Here is a 19614-nt window from a genome sequence, read left to right as displayed (position 1 = left end):
CTGCAGAACCACTCCTTTATTGGGGGTGTCTTGCTAATTGCCTATAATTTCCACCTGTTGTCTATTCCATTTGCACAACAGCATGTGAAATTTATTGTCAATCAGTGTTGCTTCCTAAGTGGACAGTTTGACTTCACAGAAGTGTGATTGATTTGGAGTTACATTGTGTTGTTTAAGTGTTCCCTTTATTTTTTTGAGCAGTGTATATACAAAAGTATGTGGACACTCATTAAAATTAGTGGATTTGGCTATTTCAGCTACACCTGTTGGTGACAAGTGTATAAAATCGAGCACACCGCCATGCAATCTCCATAGAAACATTGGAATTAGGATGGCCTTACTGAAAAGCTCAGTGACTTTCAATATGGCACCATCATAGGAAGAAACCTTTCCAAAAAGTCAGTTCGTCAAATTTCAGCCCTGCTAGAGCTGACCGGTCAACTGTATGAATGAATTACTGAAATTGTATTTTTGTGTCAAATCGCCAATTGGAAACCCATCCCTTATGAGATTAATTGACACATAAACAAACATTACAAAAATTCCCTATAGTAATTAAATGATAATTCTTCTTCCTGTGTTCTCTGCATTGGGCATCGCATAAAGAGTGAAAAAGAAAAGTACGGTAAAAATCTATACATAATAGTAAATAAGGTTATCCAAGCAATAATTACATCCCTAGAGCAGTAAAATAATATACATACATACATACATACATACATACATACATACATACATACATACATACATACATACATACATACATACATACATACATACTGTAACGGCTTGGTGATCGTGGAGGAGGAATGAGGCGCAGGAAGCAGCGAACACAGGGTAGTGGTGTTTTTAATATATACACTCACACAAAAAACAAAGGTTCCCACACACAGGGGAGAAAATACATATGGCGTCAAAACAACGTCGACACGAACATAAGCCGTCTATCAAATAAACAATCATTAATCCCGCACGAACAGGAGCGGGCCAGCTAAACTAAATAGCCCTTCTAATGGCTAATTGACCACAGGTGCCACAAAATAAAAAAAGGGAAAAGCAAAAGGGAATCGGTGGCAGCTAATAGGCCGGTGACGACGACCGCCGAGCGCCACCCGAGCAGGAGGGGGCGCCACCGTCGGTGGGAATCGTGACAGTACCCCCCTCCTGACGCGCGGCTCCCGCAGCGCGCCGACACCGGCCTCGAGGTCGACCCGGAGGGCGAGGCGCAGGGCGATCCGGACGGAGGTGGTGGAACTCCCTCAACATAGATGGGTCCAGGACGTCCGCCGCCGGCACCCAGCACCTCTCCTCCGGGCCGTACCCCTCCCAGTCAACGAGGTACTGTAGGCCCCTCGCCCGGCGTCTCGAGTCCAGTATGGCCCGTATGCTGTACGCCGGGGACCCCCCGATATCCAGAGGGGGCGGAGGGACCTCCGGCACCTCATCTTCGTGAAGGGGACCAGCTACCACCGGCCTGAGGAGAGACACATGAAACGAGGGGTTAATACGGTAATAGGAAGGGAGTTGCAACCGATAACACACCTCGTTTATCCTCCTCAGGACTTTGAAGGGCCCCACACACTGCGGCCCCAGCTTCCGGCAGGGCACGCGGAGGGGCAGGTTCCGGGTCGAGAGCCAGACCCTGTCTCCCGGTGTGAACACGGGCGCCTCACTGCGGTGGCGGTCAGCACTCCTCTTCTGCCGCGCACTGGCCTCCTTTAGTGAGTCCTGGACGGCTCTCCAGGTCTCCTTGGAGTGCTGGACCCAGTCCTCCACCGCAGGAGCCTCGGTCTGACTCCGGTGCCATGGTGCCAGGACCGGCTGGTAACCTAACACACACTGAAAGGGTGATATGTTAGTAGAGGAGTGGCGAAGTGAGTTCTGGGCTAACTCAGCCCAGGGAATATACCTCGCCCACTCCCCTGGCCGGTCCTGGCAATACGACCTCAGGAACCTGCCCACCTCCTGGTTCACCCTCTCCGCCTGCCCATTGCTCTCGGGGTGATAACCGGAGGTCAAACTGACCGAGACCCCCAGCCGCTCCATAAACGCCTTCCAGACCCTGGATGTGAACTGGGAACCTCGATGAGAGACAATGTCCTCCGGCACCCCGTAGTGCCGGAAGACGTGGGTAAATAGGGCCTCCGCAGTCTGCAGGGCCGTAGGGAGACCGGGCAATGGGAGGAGACGGCAGGACTTAGAGAACCGATCCACAACCACCAGAATCGCCGTGTTCCCCTGAGAGGGGGGAAGATCTGTCAGGAAGTCGATGGACAGGTGCGACCATGGTCGTTGTGGAACGGGGAGGGGCTGTAACTTCCCTCTTGGTAGATGCCTAGGAGCCTTACTCTGGGCACACACCGAACAGGAAGAGACATAGGACCTCACGTCCTTAGCTAAGGTGGGCCACCAGTACTTCCCCCTTAGACTCCGCACTGTCCTCGCCTCACCAGGATGACCCGCAGTGGGTAGCGTGTGCGCCCACCGAATCAAACGATCACGAACACCGAGCGGCACATACATGCGCCCCAAGGGCACCTGCGCAGGCGCAGGTTCTAACACCAATGCCCGCTCGATGTCCGCGTCCACCTCCCATACCACAGGTGCCACCAGCCTAGACGCTGGAATGATGGGAGTTGGATCGATGGGCCGGTCCTCCGTGTCATAGAGACGGGACAGCGCGTCGGCCCTAGTATTCAGGGAACCCGGTCTATAGGAGATGGTAAACCTAAACCGGGCGAAGAACATGGCCCACCTCGCCTGACGCGGATTCAGTCTCCTCGCTGCCCGGATGTACTCCAGGTTTCGGTGGTCGGTCCAGATGAGAAAGGGGTGTTTAGCCCCCTCAAGCCAGTGCCGCCACACCCTCAAAGCTTTGACCACTGCTAGCAACTCCCTGTCCCCCACATCGTAGTTACGCTCCGCCGAACTGAGCTTCTTCGAAAAGAAAGCGCAGAGGCGGAGTGTCAGTGGCACACCCGAGCGCTGTGATAGCACGGCACCCACCCCAGCCTCGGATGCGTCCACCTCCACTACGAACGCTAAAGACGGGTCCGGGTGCGCCAACACGGGTGCGTCGGTGAACAGCGTCTTCAACTTCTTGAAGGCTCCGTCCGCCTCCGTCGACCATCGCAAACGCACCGGCCCCCCCTTCAGCAGTGAGGTAATGGGAGACGCTACCTGGCCAAAACCCCGGATAAACCTCCGGTAGTAATTGGCAAAGCCAAAAAACCGCTGCACCTCCTTCACCATGGTTGGAGTCGGCCAATCACGCACGGCCTTAACGCGGTCACACTCCATCTCCACCCCCGTGGTGGAAATGCGATAACCCAGAAAGGAGACGGCTCGTTTGGAAAACTCACACTTCTCAGCCTTAACGTATAGGTCATGCTCCAGCAGTCTACCAAGCACCTTGCGCACCAGGGACACATGCGCAGAGCGGGTGGCGGAATATATCAGAATGTCATCGATATAGACTATCACGCCCTGCCCATGCAGGTCCCTGAGAATCTCGTCAACAAAGGATTGAAAGACGGCTGGAGCATTTTTCAACCCATACGGCATGACGAGGTACTCATAATGGCCTGATGTGGTACTAAAGGCGGTTTTCCACTCGTCTCCCTTCTTGATACGCACCAGATTATACGCGCTCCTGAGATCCAGTTTTGTGAAGAACTGTGCTCCGTGAAATGATTCCACCGCCGTAGCGATGAGAGGTAGTGGGTAACTAAACCCCACCGTAATAGCGTTTAGACCTCGGTAATCAATGCACGGACGCAGACCTCCCTCCTTTTTCTTCACAAAAAAGAAACTCGAGGAAGCGGGTGAGATGGAGGGCCGAATGTACCCCTGTCCCAGGGATTCCGTGACATATGTCTCCATAGCCGCAGTCTCCTCCTGTGACAAGGGGTACACGTGACTCCTGGGAAGCGCAGCGTCAACCTGGAGATCTATCGCACAATCCCCCTGTCGATGAGGTGGTAATTTAGTCGCCCTCTTTTTACAAAAATCGATCGCCAAATCGGCGTATTCAGGGGGAATGCGCACGGTGGACACCTGGTCTGGACTCTCCACCGACGTGGCACCTATGGAAACTCCTAGACACCTACCTGAACACTCCTCTGACCACCCCTGGAGAACCCCCTGTTTCCACGAAATACGGGGATTGTGACCAGCCAGCCAGGGGACCCCCAGCACCACCGGAAACGCAGGCAAATCAATAAGGAAAAAACTAATGCGTTCCTTATGATTCCCCTGCGTTACCATGTCCAGTGGCACCGTGGACTCCCTGACTAACCCTGACCCTAATGGCCGGCTATCTAGGGAGTGCACAGGGAAAGGGGAATCTATCGGCACCCGCGGAATGCCCAGCTTAATGGCAAGTCCACGGTCCATAAAATTCCCAGCTGCGCTTGAATCGACTAGCGCCCTATGCTGGGAAGAGGGAAAAAATTTAGTAAACAAAACAGGTAAAAACACGTGACCAACAGGGGGTTCTGGGTGAATCTGGTGCTGACTCACCTGAGGTGACCGAGAAGTGTTCTGCCTGCCCTCTCGACTCCCAGACTGGCTCCTCCAGCACCGGTCGGCCGTGTGTCCTCTCCGACCACAGCTGGTGCAGGAGGAGCCACTTCCTCCGGTGCCCCTTTGCACGGCCCCCCCCACCTCCATAGGGGTAGGGGCGGGGGTGCACGGGGGTGGAACGGGCAGGACCCTCTCCGAACGCCCGCGGGCAGCCAGCAAATTGTCCAGTCGTATGGACATATCTATGAGCTCGTCCAGAGACAGAGCTGTGTCCCGACAGGCCAGCTCCCTGCGGACGTCCGCCCGGAGACTGCAGCGGTAGTGGTCTATGAGGGCCCTGTCGTTCCACCCCGCCCCAGCAGCCAAGGTCCTGAACTCCAGCGCGAAGTCCTGGGCACTCCTCGTTTCCTGCCTGAGGTGGAACAGCCGTTCACCCGCCGCTCTTCCTTCCGGAGGGTGGTCGAACACGGCCCGAAAGCGGCGGGTGAACTCTGGGTAGTGGTCCCTCGCCGAGTCTGGACCGTTCCAGACCGCATTAGCCCACTCCAGAGCTCGGCCCGTCAGGCAGGAAACGAGGGCACTCACGCTCTCCTCCCCCGTGGGAGCAGGTCTGACGGTGGCCAGGTACAGCTCAAGCTGGAGCAAAAATCCCTGGCACCCAGCCGCCGCCCCATCGTACTCCCTCGGGAGCGCCAAACGAAGCGCGCCAGAGCCAGACGTCATGGGGAGCGAAGATGGCTGTATTGGGGGAGGTGGGGGTGGAGAGAGGATACCACTTCTCTCCCATCGGTCCATCCTCTCCATCATCTGGTCCATTGCCGATCCGATGCGATGGAGGACTGTCGTGTGGTGGAGTACGCGTTCCTCCATCGAGGGCAGAGGAGTGGCCGCTGCTCCCGCTGATTCCATGCCTTTTCTTACGGTGCGGGATTCTGTAACGGCTTGGTGATCGTGGAGGAGGAATGAGGCGCAGGAAGCAGCGAACACAGGGTAGTGGTGTTTTTAATATATACACTCACACAAAAAACAAAGGTTCCCACACACAGGGGAGAAAATACATACGGCGTCAAAACAACGTCGACACGAACATAAGCCGTCTATCAAATAAACAATCATTAATCCCGCACGAACAGGAGCGGGCCAGCTAAACTAAATAGCCCTTCTAATGGCTAATTGACCACAGGTGCCACAAAATAAAAAAAGGGAAAAGCAAAAGGGAATCGGTGGCAGCTAATAGGCCGGTGACGACGACCGCCGAGCGCCACCCGAGCAGGAGGGGGCGCCACCGTCGGTGGGAATCGTGACACATACATACATACATACATACATACATACATACATACATACATACATACATACATACATACATACATACATACATACAAACATATGCAGATAAATAAATACAGAAAAGAAATAAACAGAAGTAATTTCAACCCAGTCTAGCAAAAAGAGAATATTCATATGGGAGAACAGCCTATACACAATCTATAAACACACATGCCATTTACCACATAGAAGCAACATGTTTTTACAATTTAATTATAGGTAGCCCTTTTTAGTTTATTCCAGGCTTTATCTAAATTTTCCTCAAACGGAAATACACTGTATGTGCTGTTATTGTGAAGTGGAAAATTCTAGGAGCAACCAACGGCTCAGCCGCAAAGTGGTAGGCCACACAAGCTCACAGAATGGGACCGCCAAGTGCTGAAGCACGTAGTGCATAAAAATCGCCTGTCCTTGGTTGCAACACTCACTACCGAGTTCCAAACTGCCTCTGGAAGCAAAGTCGGCACAAAAACTGTTCATCTGGAGCTTCATGAAAATAGGTTTCCATGGCCGAGCATCTGCACACAAGCCTAAGTTCACCATGCGCAACGCCAAGCGTTGGCTGGAGTGTTGTAAAGCTCACCGCCATTGGATTCTGGAGCAGTGGAAACACTTTCTATGGAGTGATTAATCACACTTCACCATCTGGCAATCCGACGGACGAATCTGGCTTTGGCAGATGCCAGGAGAACACTACCTGCCTCAATGTATAGTGCCAACTGTAAAGTTTGGTGGAGGAGGAATAATGGTCTGAGGCTGTTTTTTATGGTTTGGGCTAGGCACCTTAGTTCCAGTGAAGGGAAATCTTAATGCTATAGCATACAATTACTTTCTAGATGATTTTGTGCTTCCAACTTTGATGCAACAGCTTGGGGTAGGCCCTTTCCTGTTTCAGCATGACAATGCCCCCGTTTACAAAGCGAAGTCCATAGAGAAATGGTTTGTCAAGATCGGTGTGGAAGAACTTGACTTGCCTGCACAGAGCCCTGACCTCAACCCCATCGAACACCTTTGGGATGAATTGGAACGCCGACTGCGAGCCAGGCCTAACCACCCAACATCAGTGCCCAACCTCACTAATGCTCTTGTGGCTGAATGGAAGCAAGTCCCCTCAGCAATGTTCCAACATCGGTTGAAAGCCTTCCCAGAAAAGTGGAGGCTGTTATAGCAGCAAAAAGGGGAGGGGGGGGGGGGCAACTCCAAATTAAAGCCCATGATGAGCAGGTGTCCACATACTTTTGGTCATGTAGTGTATATAGTTTTTTATATATATATATATATATATAATATATATATATATATATATATATATATATATATATATATAAAATACACCACTGACCTGCCAAGGAAAATGGTCCACGGGCTGATTAGCTACTAGGGTAAGGTAGATTGACAAATGGACAAGTACCAGAGTGTATGCACAGACCGACAGACAGACAAGACATACACACGAACAGAAACATTGTGCAACACTTGAACCTATAGCCTCCTTATGACTATGACCTGAGCAATAAAGAAATCTTAAAGACGAGACCATAATAAACTCAGTCCAACCATTTTTCTTAGAAAATAAGGAAACAGTGTTCAAGGAAACGTAAGAAAGCAGTTGAGGCATTAGGGCCTTGGGCACTTACCACTCCTTGGAAGGATGGGGGGATCAGGCCACAGTATATGGGGATGAAACAGCTACACAGCAGTGCCTGTAGACACATCAGAGAGAGAGATGTTACACAGTCCAACCCAGTTTACACTTCATACAACTAATGTAAACAGTCAATGGCAAGGCCAGTAGCTGAAAGGACAAATATTTCTGGGATATGTATGGGATATGGAAAAACTCTCAAGTGCTCAGGGGTGTTCAGGGCCCATATTCACAACGTTTCATAGTTGGAGTGCTGATCTACGATCAGGTCCCAACTCCAATCCATTATGATTTAAGTGGCAAAACCGATCCTAGATCAGTACTCCTACTCGGATATGTTTTGTGAATAGCAGCCCAGGTGGGTTGAGTGAGGACACTGACCTGGATGAGCTCCTCCTTGGACTTGAACTCGGACACGATGACGTTTTGTCCATCAGACACGCGAGTGAGTGACACACACAGCCTCCCGGAGGCGAGTGTGTGAGCGTTGGCGGGCAGGTCGCGCTCCAGGCCCGACCTGATGACCTTGACCAGGTTGAAGGAGGGGTGGAGGGGACCCAGGTTACGTTTCCGGGCATCCATGACCGTCTCAATCACATCCTCACAGCACTTAGCTAGAGGAGGGGAGGGACGGAGAGACAGTCTGTTAGTTGTGTTAGGGCCTTCCATTGGGAGGAATTGGATAATTGTTTTATTCAAAGGAAAATTGATTCTCAAAGGATCTGTAGCTCACAAAAACAAAATCTCCACCGGTTTCCCTTATTTACTGCCCTGCACCTGTACTGAGCTAGTTATGTGTGTTCATCTTATCTACACTTGGATGGAATGGATCTAAATACTTTTATGCTCACAGAGTTCTGTGACTCTCTTGCAGTTTGCTCTATGCACACTCACTGGACTCACCCACACACTCACACATACTACAGTGACACACACACAAACAAACACACTACATACGCTCTAACACTCACACATAGACACACTTTCACACGCTGCTACACTGTTTATTATCTATTCTGATTGCCTAGTCACTTTTACCCCTACCTACATGTACATATTACCTAAATCACCTCAACTACCTTGTACCCCAGCACATTGATTCGGTACCGGTACTCCTTTTACAGTTGAAGTCAGAAGTTTACATACACCTTAGCCAAATACATTTAAACTCAGTTTTTCACAATTGCTGACATTTAATCCTAGTAAGCATTTCCTGTCTTAGGTCAGTTAGGATCACCACTTTATTTTAAGAATGTGAAATGTCAGAATAATAGTAGATAGAATTATTTATTTCTGATTTTCTTTCATCACATTCCCAGTGAAGTTTACATACACTCAATTAGTATTTGGTAGCATTGCCTTTAAATTGTTTAACTTGGGTCAAATGTTTCGGGTAGCCTTCCACAAACTTCCCATAATAAGTTGGGTGAATTTTGGCCCATTCCTCCTGACAGAGCAGGTGTAACTGATTCAGGTTTGTAGGCCTCCTTGCTCGCACATGCTTTTCAGTTCTGCCCACAAATCTTCTATTGCTTTGTGATGGCCACTCCAGTTTTGCGCAAATGCTGCCATTTATCCACGGTCTGCGCGATGTACTGAGAACCCAGCTGGCTGTATGGATGGGGACAGTATATCCAGAGAGAGCCATGATTCCGTGAAAGAGAGTATGTTGCAGTCCCTGATGTCTCTCTTGAAGGAGATCCTCGCCCTGAGCTCGTCTACTTTATTGTCCAGGGACTGAACATTAGCGAGTAAATACTCGGAAGCGGTGGATGGTGTGCATGCCTCCTGAGTCAGACTAGAAATACACTCCTCTTCTCCGCCGGCGGAGTCTTGGAGCAGCCTCTGGAATAAGTTCAATTGCCCTGGGGGGTACGAACAAAGGATTCAATTTAGGAAAGTCGTATTTTGGGAAAGTCGTATTTTGGGAAAGTCGTACCCCTACCTACATGTACAAATTGCCTCCACTAACCTGTACCACCGCACATTGACTCTGTATCGGTACCCCCTGTATATAGCCTCGGAATTGTTATTTTATTGTGTTATTTTTTTTTTTTTACTTTAGTTTATTTAGTAAATATTTTCTTAACTCTATTTCTTGAAGTGCATTGTTGGTTAAGGGCTTGTAAGTAAGCATTTCACTGTAAGGTTTACACCTGTTGTATTCGGCACATGTGACAAATAACATTTTATTTGATTTTATTTGATTTCTGGTCGTAATGCTGGTAAGTTACCGCCGCTCTGATATCCAAAAGTTATTTTCGGCTGTATGTATTGTAATAACACAAAAAATGTTCTGGGCTAATAATTTAAGAAATAACACGCAAAAAAAACCAAAATACTGCAAAGTTGCTTAGGAGCTAGAAGCAGAGCTGTCGGCGCCATCTATTTTACTTCAGGAATGATGTTCCAACCCCTGCTCATATGAAACCTCTCGCCTGGATGAATGAATTGATCCACACCAGTCACTCTCGTCCATCCTCACCTACCACAGGTACTTTTGGATGGCTGAGTTAGCGCTTTATAGTCTATGCAAGCACTATTTTGAATATCTAGTTTATTCAATTGTTATAACCTACTGACTCGCTTTATAAATAAATCCTGAATATGCTGCCAAGCAAATGTGGTCCCAACAAGGGCCCCTGTTTATAGTGTCTTTAGGCTATCCAGGGCTTTTTAAAATCCAAGACCAAAAATACTAGACATGTACACAATTGTATTTCACCTTTCAGGATTCTCTGTGATTCAACCTCTCCCCAGATTACACAAAAATAAGTACTACTACTACTCACCGCAGCTGAGTCCCTGACCAGAGCTCCCCTTTGCATGCACATAAAAACATCTATAGGTATCTGTACATCTCCTTTACTGTGAGATGAACGCAGGCTACCTGTATTTCCCTTGCCTGTCCTTTGCTCTGTATTTGTAGTGCCTGTATAACATCGACATCGAGTACAGCTGAAACAATTCAAATGGGCTGTGGGCCTGTGTTCGGTACAGCTACATGTTCAACACAGCTTAACTGTCATGACCTGTGCAATTGACCCCTCCCTACTACATGGGGTGATGTACTTGTTGTCAGTGATATAAAAGTTGGTGTTGATGGGGTCACAATAGTGCATTGCCTGTCAAGTCTCCTCACTGCTGATTGGTCAGTTCAGTGGAGCCACATCCTTATCTGGTCGTAACTGGAAAAGGGGAGGTGTAGTTGAGTGAACTTGAGGATTTTTTGGTCTGTGCCTGTCAGCATGTAACATGATGAGAGAGAGTGAGAAAGGGCCTGGAAGATATCTGTAAGACATTTGATCTAAAACCGTAAATGTATTTGGAGAGTTTTTTGGCCACCGGGCCTAAACACAAACATTCATGAACACATGAAAAAAGTATTGTCTACATCAAAGAATGTCCTTTTTCTCCATAAAATTGCTGCAGAAAGATTTTACACAATTTTACATTTTGGAGAGTTTTTTGACGCCTTGGTATGGACAAAAGCACATACAATCAGATTGGTGTATATCTGTATAATGTTTCCTGGCACATGTTGACAAGATGTTGTAGAATCACTGGAAGGGGATATTGACCAGCTGAGCATCTTTGAATAGTCACCTAGGTATACAGCTCAATGAACAAACCAGGCGTTTTGTTATATTTCAGTCTTCTGTGATATACTGCATATAAACTCAATGCAAGCTCAAAATGGAATACATTTCAGCTCTATATCATACATGGTACAGGTGTATTCTTCAATAAGCCCATAACCATGTGTGAGGTGTATACTCTCGTCTCAAAGTAGATTTGTTTAAGGCTACCAAGAAACGCTCTGTGCGGACCGGCTGTTTAAGCACACCGCGGTAAAAGGTTCATGACTCCTATATTGACTGTTCACTCTATAAGTCAAACACATATTTCTTTTTTCATTGGTCGCATACAAGTGTTTAGCAGATGTTATTGCAGGTGTAGCGAAATGTCTCCCTCTATTGCTCTTTCACACTTTCTTTCAATCTCTCACCCTCTTTAACACTCTCTCTCTCTCATTTAAACATGATACAACTGGGACAGGTACGTGCTGATTCCAAGAAACCTTGCAGGCTACTCCTTCGTCTCTTGATGATGAAGTTATAGGGTTCAAAATTAAGAGAAAGTGAAAAAGGCCAGGTTTCGCACAGACACTCAGCTAGGAACTACTCTCTAAGTCAGTTCTATGTGATGCAAGGTTATATTTACTCTTAATCGTGATTGTGTGTGTGCCCCTAGTCAGCGAGATCCATCACTACCATTGGAAGACCTCTGATCCAGAGGACCAATAGGTCAATAGTCCTTTAACTGACCATTTATCAGTGGTGATATGATCAATGAGTGGTAGGCTACCATATTTCTACACAGGCAGGTATTTTGGCTCAATTATAAATCATTTGCAGTTTATAACATGAGAAAAAATGTAGCCTATTTTAAAATTCTAAATTCAACCTATAACACCAGTATAATCACCTATCTATTACATAGGAGCAACGTTTCCAGCATTGTTAGTCATTTCACCCCATGTGTCAAGACCATAAATGATTTTTCTTGAAAATTAATTTGACTGCTAATCTGAAGTTGCCCTAAACGCATGAAAGGGAGGACTACTCCTTGTGCGTAAAAGTCCCCATCCAGGCAATCAACTGATGACAGGAACTGGTTAAATCAAGGGCCAGTGTACAGTAGGGTACTGTAGCCTACCTATGGATGCCTGGCTGGCGAGCATCGAGGCAGAGAGGGAACCGGCTGAAGCCCCGTAGATCTTGGTGGCTCCTTTGATAAGGTAAGGCGCTTGTTCCGACAGGCAGCTGGCCACTCCGATGTGATAGATTCCCAGGAACCCGCAGCCGGCGAATGACAGATTCCATTCCTTCGTTAGGTCGAACATCCCTGGTGGACAGTCTTTAACGAGGACCTACAAGTTTGGGCAAATGCGCTCCTTATGATCACTCCAAAATGTTAACTTTTTTGACAAGTCCCCTTCACTGTTGAATGTCAACAACAGTTCCGAAAGATATTGGAATAGAGGACGGCTCAAACTAGCGCACACTAGCCAGTCTACTCTTCTTGTGCAATGTACGAAGAGACGGACAGTCATCTATTGAGAATCGCCGGAGCGCTGAAGTACCCGGTTCTAGAACAGGGCAGGTCTGGCCAATCTTTATAAAGAGGCAGAGCCACGCCCCACACTCTGAATTGGAAATAAATGAGAGAGAGATGCAGTCTATTAATGTATATTATACGCTAATCTGTATATTTGTTTAACCTGCCTGTTATTACTGTGACAAGTCGAACCTTATTAACCGATGTGAGTAGCCTATATCATCCTATGCGGTCAATTGAGCCGAGACTCACAAAACGCAGTCAAGCCACCCTCCTGAATTTTATGCGTGAATACACAGCACTTTACGGTATCGCGTGTTTTCAGGTAAGGAAATTAAGCGGGGCAAGATCAGGTCGGACCATTCTTGCTAATGAGAGAGCAGATACGCGTGTGAACAACAGGCACAACTCCGATATAAAGTATTTTTTCGCAAAGTTGCCGGGATGTTACGTAGCCTATTTATATCAGTATACTCGTAACAATCTAATCATTACGAAACTCATATTCGATCAGACAAGTAGTGATGTTACCTTTGATACAGGAGCTCCAAGGCCTGCCTCGAAATCGTTAAGCATCTAACATCTCAATCACTCACAACTACAGTGCCAGGCGCAAAATGGTACACAGCATCATATGGATATGTGTGCAACAAAAGTTCAACATTCACCTTCTGCTACAATTCACCTTCTGCTACCATTTCTATCAAGCCATCTACACATAATTTTTGATGCATGCATTTGATAAATCCAACATATGCACCACACAGAACGCTGTAACGCAATGCTGCAACGCAATGCTGCAAGGCAAATGCAGCTTCCATTGGAAATGAATGTACATCTATATATACAAAAGTATGTGGACACCCCTTCAAATGTGTGGATTTGGCTATTTCAGCCACATAGCCTGTGGCTGACAGGTGTATAAAATCGAGCACACATCCATGCAATCTCCATAGACAGACATTGGAAGTAGAATGGCCTTACTGAAGAGCTCAGTGACTTTCACTCTTCAAAAACACCGACAGCGTCCTTGTGCAAAATACGCAGCATCATCTGGATATGTGTGCAACAAAAGTTCAACCTTCACCTTCTGCTACCATTTCTGTCAAACCGTCTACGCATACACACCAAACACACTGCAACTGCCTCTGCAACGCAATGCTGCAAGGCAAACGCAGCGTTTCATTGGAAATGAACGTAATCCCGGTGTACCAAAATGCTATGACGCTGTCGGTGTGTTCGAAGCGTCAACGTGGCACTGTCATAGGATGCCACCTTTCCAAGAAGTCAGTTAGTCAAATTTCTGCCCTGCTGGAGCTGCCCCGGTCAACTGTAAGTGCTGTTATTGTGAAGTGGAAACGTCCATGCGCAACAACGGCTCAGCCGCAAAGTCGTAGGTCACACAAGCTCACAGAACTGGACCGCAGAGTGCTGAAGCAAGAGGAATTTAAAAACCGTCTGTCCTCGGCTGCAACACTCACTGCTGAGTTCCAAACTGCCTCTGGAAGTAACGTCAGCACGATAACTGTTCGTCGGGAGCTTCATGAAATGGGTTTCCATGGCCGAGCAGCCGCACACAAGCCTAAGATCACTATGCACAACGCCAAGCGTCGGCTGGAGGGGTGTAAAGCTTACCGCCATTGGAATCGGGTCTGGCTCATCTTATCTTCCTGACTAAAAGAAAAATAGATTTAATGTGGCAACAATGTAAAAATAAAGCCACATTTCAAAAGCAGGAAATCCTTCATTACCAACATTCACACTTCTTTTCACTAAATTAACTCCTCTTCCTCGTTTAGCTCAGTGGAAGTGAAGGTGTGAAGTGGGAGAACGTTATAGCCTGCCCTGTGCTATTGTTTTGTTGTATTGGTAGAGGGTTGGGGGAAGTTCTGTGCTGTGAAAATGCACCATTCTAGGCATTCAATGTTCATGTTCTGTGCTGTAGCCTTTCATGATGTAGTCCTATTCCAAAATAAAATAAACCCTGTATCACCAAGTGTGTATATTTTCAATATCAACACAGTAAAATAATAAAATGCATTTGGGTTGGGGAAAGTTCTGTGCTGTAAAAATATAGCACACTAGGCTACATTGTTTATTTTCTGTGCTGTAGCCTATCATGATGTAGGCCTATTTCAATATAAATAAACCCTCTATCACCAAATATGGATATTTTTACAATTGTATTTATCAATGAAATAAATAAGAACTGCACATCCAATACAATTATTTTATATTAGGCTACTCCCCATATCTAGCTCGAAAACTCTAGGCGACATTCTGTCTTCTCCCTACAGTTCTCAGCCATTAGCTTCGCCAACGACTGCATCTTGTGAACTATAAGCCCAACGCTGTGTTTTAACATTTAGAAACGTCAACAATGATCGCTTGTGATACGTCTTTCGAAACATATGGCCCTTATCTTTCATCAGCGAGAAAGAATCCTTCAAATGAAAAAAGATAGGCCTATACTTACTGTAGCAGTTTTGCATTTAACTCGAGTTTTCCACGGGCAAAGTGGCTGCTAAACATATTTTGAGATGTGTGCCACTATTACATCATTAATCCAGTGTGATGACTATTCCATACCATAAGATTCCCATATTATGTCAGTTACAACATTGGAGAAACACTTGATTACTGTATATTCCCTTCTTTGGACACTGTGTTAACAACCCTCTAGGCGAGCTTCAATGCCATACAACTCTCCTTCCGTGGCCTCCAACTGCTCTTAAATACAAGTAAAACTAAATGCATGCTCTTCAACCGATCGCTGCCCGCACCTGCCCGCCCGTCCAGCATCACTACTCTGGACGGTTCTGACTTAGAATTTGTGGACAACTACAAATACCTAGGTGCCTGGTTAGACTGTAAACTCTCCTTCCAGACTCACATCAAACATCTCCAATCCAAAGTTAAATCTAGAATTGGCTTCCTATTTCGCAACAAAGCATCCTTCACTCATGCTGCCAAACATACCCTCATAAAACTGACCATCCTACCGATCCTCGACTTTGGCGATGTCATTTACAAAATAGCCTCCAATACCCTACTCAATAAATTGGATGCAGTCTATCACAGTGCCATCCGTTTTGTCACCAAAGCCCCATATACTACCCACCACTGCGACCTGTACGCTCTCGTTGGCTGGCCCTCGCTTCATACTCGCCGCCAAACCCACTGGCTCCAGGTCATCTACAAGACCCTGCTAGGTAAAGCTCCCCCTTATCTCAGCTCGCTGGTCACCATAGCAGCACCCACCTGTAGCACGCACTCCAGCAGGTATATCTCTCTGGTCATCCCCAAAGCCAATTCCTCCAGTTCTCTGCTGCCAATGACTGGAACGGACTACAAAAATCTCTGAAACTGGAAACACTTATCTCCCTCACTAGCTTTAAGCACCAGCTGTCAGAGTAGCTCACAGATTACTGCACCTGTACATAGCCTATCTATAATTTAGCCCAAACAACTACCATTCCCCTACTGTATTTATGTATTTATTTTGCTCCTTTGCACCCCATTATTTATATTTCTACTTTGCACTTTCTTCCACTGCAAATCTACCATTCCAGTGTTTTACTTGCTATATTGTATGTACTTCGCCACCATGGCCTTTTTTTGCCTTTACCTCCCTTATCTCACCTAATTTGCTCACATTGTATATAGACTTATTTTTCTACTGTATTATTGACTGTATGTTTGTTTTACTCCATGTGTAACTCTGTGTTGTTGTATGTGTCAAACTGCTTTGCTTTATCTTGGCCAGGTCGCAATTGTAAATGAGAACTTGTTCTCAACTTGCCTAAAAATTATTATTATTTTTTTTAATATTACAGTGAACTTTTAGGGAACCTAATTATACAGGTCTGGATTTGGAGTCACACTCAAAATTAAAGTGGAAAACCACACTACAGGCTGATCCAACTTTGATGTAATGTCCTTAAAACAAGTCAAAATGAGGCTCAGTAGTGTGTGTGATCTCCACGTGCCTGTATGACCTCCCTACAACGCCTGGGCATGCTCCTGATGAGGTGGCGGATGGTCTCCTGAGGGATCTCCTCCCAGACCTGGACTAAAGCATCCGCCAACTCCTGGACAGTCTGTGGTGCAACGTGGCGTTGGTGGATGGAGCGAGACATGATGTCCCAGATGTGCTCAATTGGATTCAGGTCTGGGGAACGGGCGAGCCAGTCCATAGCATCAATGCCTTCCTCTTGCAGGAACTGTTGACACACTCCAGCCACATGAGGTCTAGCATTGTCTTGCATTAGGAGGAACCCAGGGCCAACCGCACCAGCATATGGTCTCACAAGGGGTCTGAGGATCTCATCTCGGTACCTAATGGCAGTCAGGCTACCTCTGGCGAGCACATGGAGGGCTGTGCGGCCCCCCAAAGAAATGCCACCCCACACCATGACTGACCCACTACCAAACCGGTCATGCTGGAGGATGTTGCAGGCAGCAGAACGTTCTCCACGTGTCTCCAGACTCTGTCACGTCTGTCACGTGCTCAGTGTGAACCTGCTTTCATCTGTGAAGAGCACAGGGCGCCAGTGGCGAATTTGCCAATCTTGGTGTTCTCTGGCAAATGCCAAACGTCCTGCACGGTGTTGGGCTGTAAGCACAACCCCCACCTGTGGACGTCGGGCCCTCATACCACCCTCATGGAGTCTGTTTCTGACCGTTTGAGCAGACACATGCACATTTGTGGCCTGCTGGAGGTCATTTTGCAGGGCTCTGGCAGTGCTCCTCCTGCTCCTCCTTGCACAAAGGCGGAGGTAGCGGTCCTGCTGCTGGGTTGTTGCCCTCCTACGGCCTCCTCCCCGTCTCCTGATGTACTGGCCTGTCTCCTGGTAGCGCTTCCATGCTCTGGACACTACGCTGACAGACACAGCAAATCTTCTTGCCACAGCTCGCATTGATGTGCCATCCTGGATGAGCTGCACTACCTGAGCCACTTGTGTGGGTTGTAGACTCCATCTCATGCTACCACTAGAGTGAAAGCACTGCCAGCATTCAAAAGTGACCAAAACATCAGCCAGGAAGCATAGGAACTGAGAAGTGGTCTGTGGTCTCCACCTGCAGAACCACTCCTTTATTGGGGCTGTCTTGCTTATTGCCTATAATTTCCACCTGTTGTCTATTCCATTTGCACAACAGCATGTGAAATGTATTGTCAATCAGTGTTGCTCCCTAAGTGGACAGTTTGATTTCACAGAAGTGTGATTGACTTGGAGTTACATTGTGTTGTTTAAGTGTTCCCTTTATTTTTTGAGCAGTATATTTTAACACAGTAAAAATGGATGGTAAACATTTTGAGATGTGTGCCACTAGTACATCAATAATTTATTATCATTAACATTGCAAAGCGTAACATGTCCATATTATGCCAGCTAGAATATTGGAAAAGGACACTGTAAAAATGGATGGTAAACATTTTGTCAGATGTATTCCACTAGTATATCAATAGTTTTCTGGGAATGCTATAAAGTCCAAAAGTTATGGGCGGAGCTAGAAAGTTGGCTGTCAGACATATTACAATGTTAATTTACTTTAAATCCATCTGTCTGCATATTTCATGTCATGGCATATGGGGTGTAGTGAGATACCCAATCGGCTGGACGATTCTCTTCTCATCATTCATCTTGAGAAAACGTATACTAAAAACTTGGAAATCAATCAAATCATGACCATTAACACAATGGAAAAATCAAATGACTTATTATTGAAATATTGAAATAGCATGGGCAACAGAGAAAAACAAATTGGTACAAAGGCCATGTTACAAACAATAATGCAGACATTAGGGATGGGGGTGTGAGCATTTCGGGTCTGGGCAGATGAGATGTAGTCGTTGTTTGTGTGTGTCTGTAAGTTGTTGTTCGTATGTGTACAGTATGTTTGTATCTGAAAAAAAAATATATATAGACATTTACATATGTTTTTGCCACATTTCTTCTATTACAGACACCTTAATGCATACTTTTAAAATATATTATGTGAGCTAAACATACAAAAATATTTACTGAACAAAAATATAAATGCAACATGCAACAATTTCAATGATATTACTGAGTTACAGTTCATATAAGGTAATCCGTCAATTGAAATAAATAAATTAGGCCCTAATCTATGGATTTCACATGACTGGGCAGGGGCACAGCCATGGGTGGGCCTGGGAGGGCATAGGCCCACCCACTGGGGAGCCAGGCCTAGCCAATCAGAACAAGATTTTCCCCACAAAGGCTTTATTACAGACAGTAATAGTCCTCAATTTCATCAGCTGAAGAGAAACGACAGTCCATCATTACTTTAAGACATGACGGTCAGTCAATGCGGAACATTTCAAGAACTTTGAAAGTTTCTTCAAGTGCAGTCGCAAAAACCATCAGGCGCAATGATGAAACTGGCTCTCATGAGGACCGCCACAGGAAAGGAAGACCCAGAGTTACCTCTGTTGCAGAGGAAAAAGTTCATTAGAGTTACCAGCCTCAGAAATTGCAGCCCAAATAAATGCTTCACAGAGTTTCAAGTAACAGACACATCTCAACATCAACTGTTCAGAGGAGACTGTGTGAATTAGGCCTTCATGGTCGAATTGCTGCAAAGAAACCACTACTAAAGGACACCAATAAGAAGAAGAGACTTGCTTGGCCAAGAAACACAAGCAATGGACATTAGATTGGTGGAAATCTGTCCTTTGGTCTGATGAGTCCAAATTTGAAATTTTTGCTTCCAACTGCTGTGTTTTTTTGAGACGCAGAGTAAGCGAACGGATGATCTCCGCATGTGTGGTTCCCACTGTGAAGCATGGAGAAGGAGGTGTGATGGTGTGGGGGTGCTTTGCTTGTGACACTGTCTGTGTTCACCATCCCATCTGGTTTGCGCTTAGTGGGACTATCATTTGTTTTTCAACAGGACAATGACCCAACACACCTCCAGGCTGTGTAAGGCCTATTTTACCAAGAAGGAGAGTGATGGAGTGCTGCATCAGA

At 46.6% G+C, this 19614-nt stretch overlaps 1 pseudogene; it reads right to left on the bottom strand.

Annotated features, from left to right (window-relative positions):
- Nucleotides 1–12616, bottom strand: part of LOC115198795 (patatin-like phospholipase domain-containing protein 2) — a 28109-nt pseudogene extending 15493 nt beyond the window's left edge.
- Nucleotides 12617–19614: the final 6998 nt, after the last annotated feature.

This window comes from Salmo trutta, chromosome 8, assembly GCF_901001165.1.
Source record: "Salmo trutta chromosome 8, fSalTru1.1, whole genome shotgun sequence".
Taxonomy (NCBI): Eukaryota; Metazoa; Chordata; class Actinopteri; order Salmoniformes; family Salmonidae; genus Salmo; species Salmo trutta.
The sequence above is the reverse complement of the archived record's forward strand: the minus strand, read 5'-3'. Positions and strand labels throughout refer to the sequence as shown.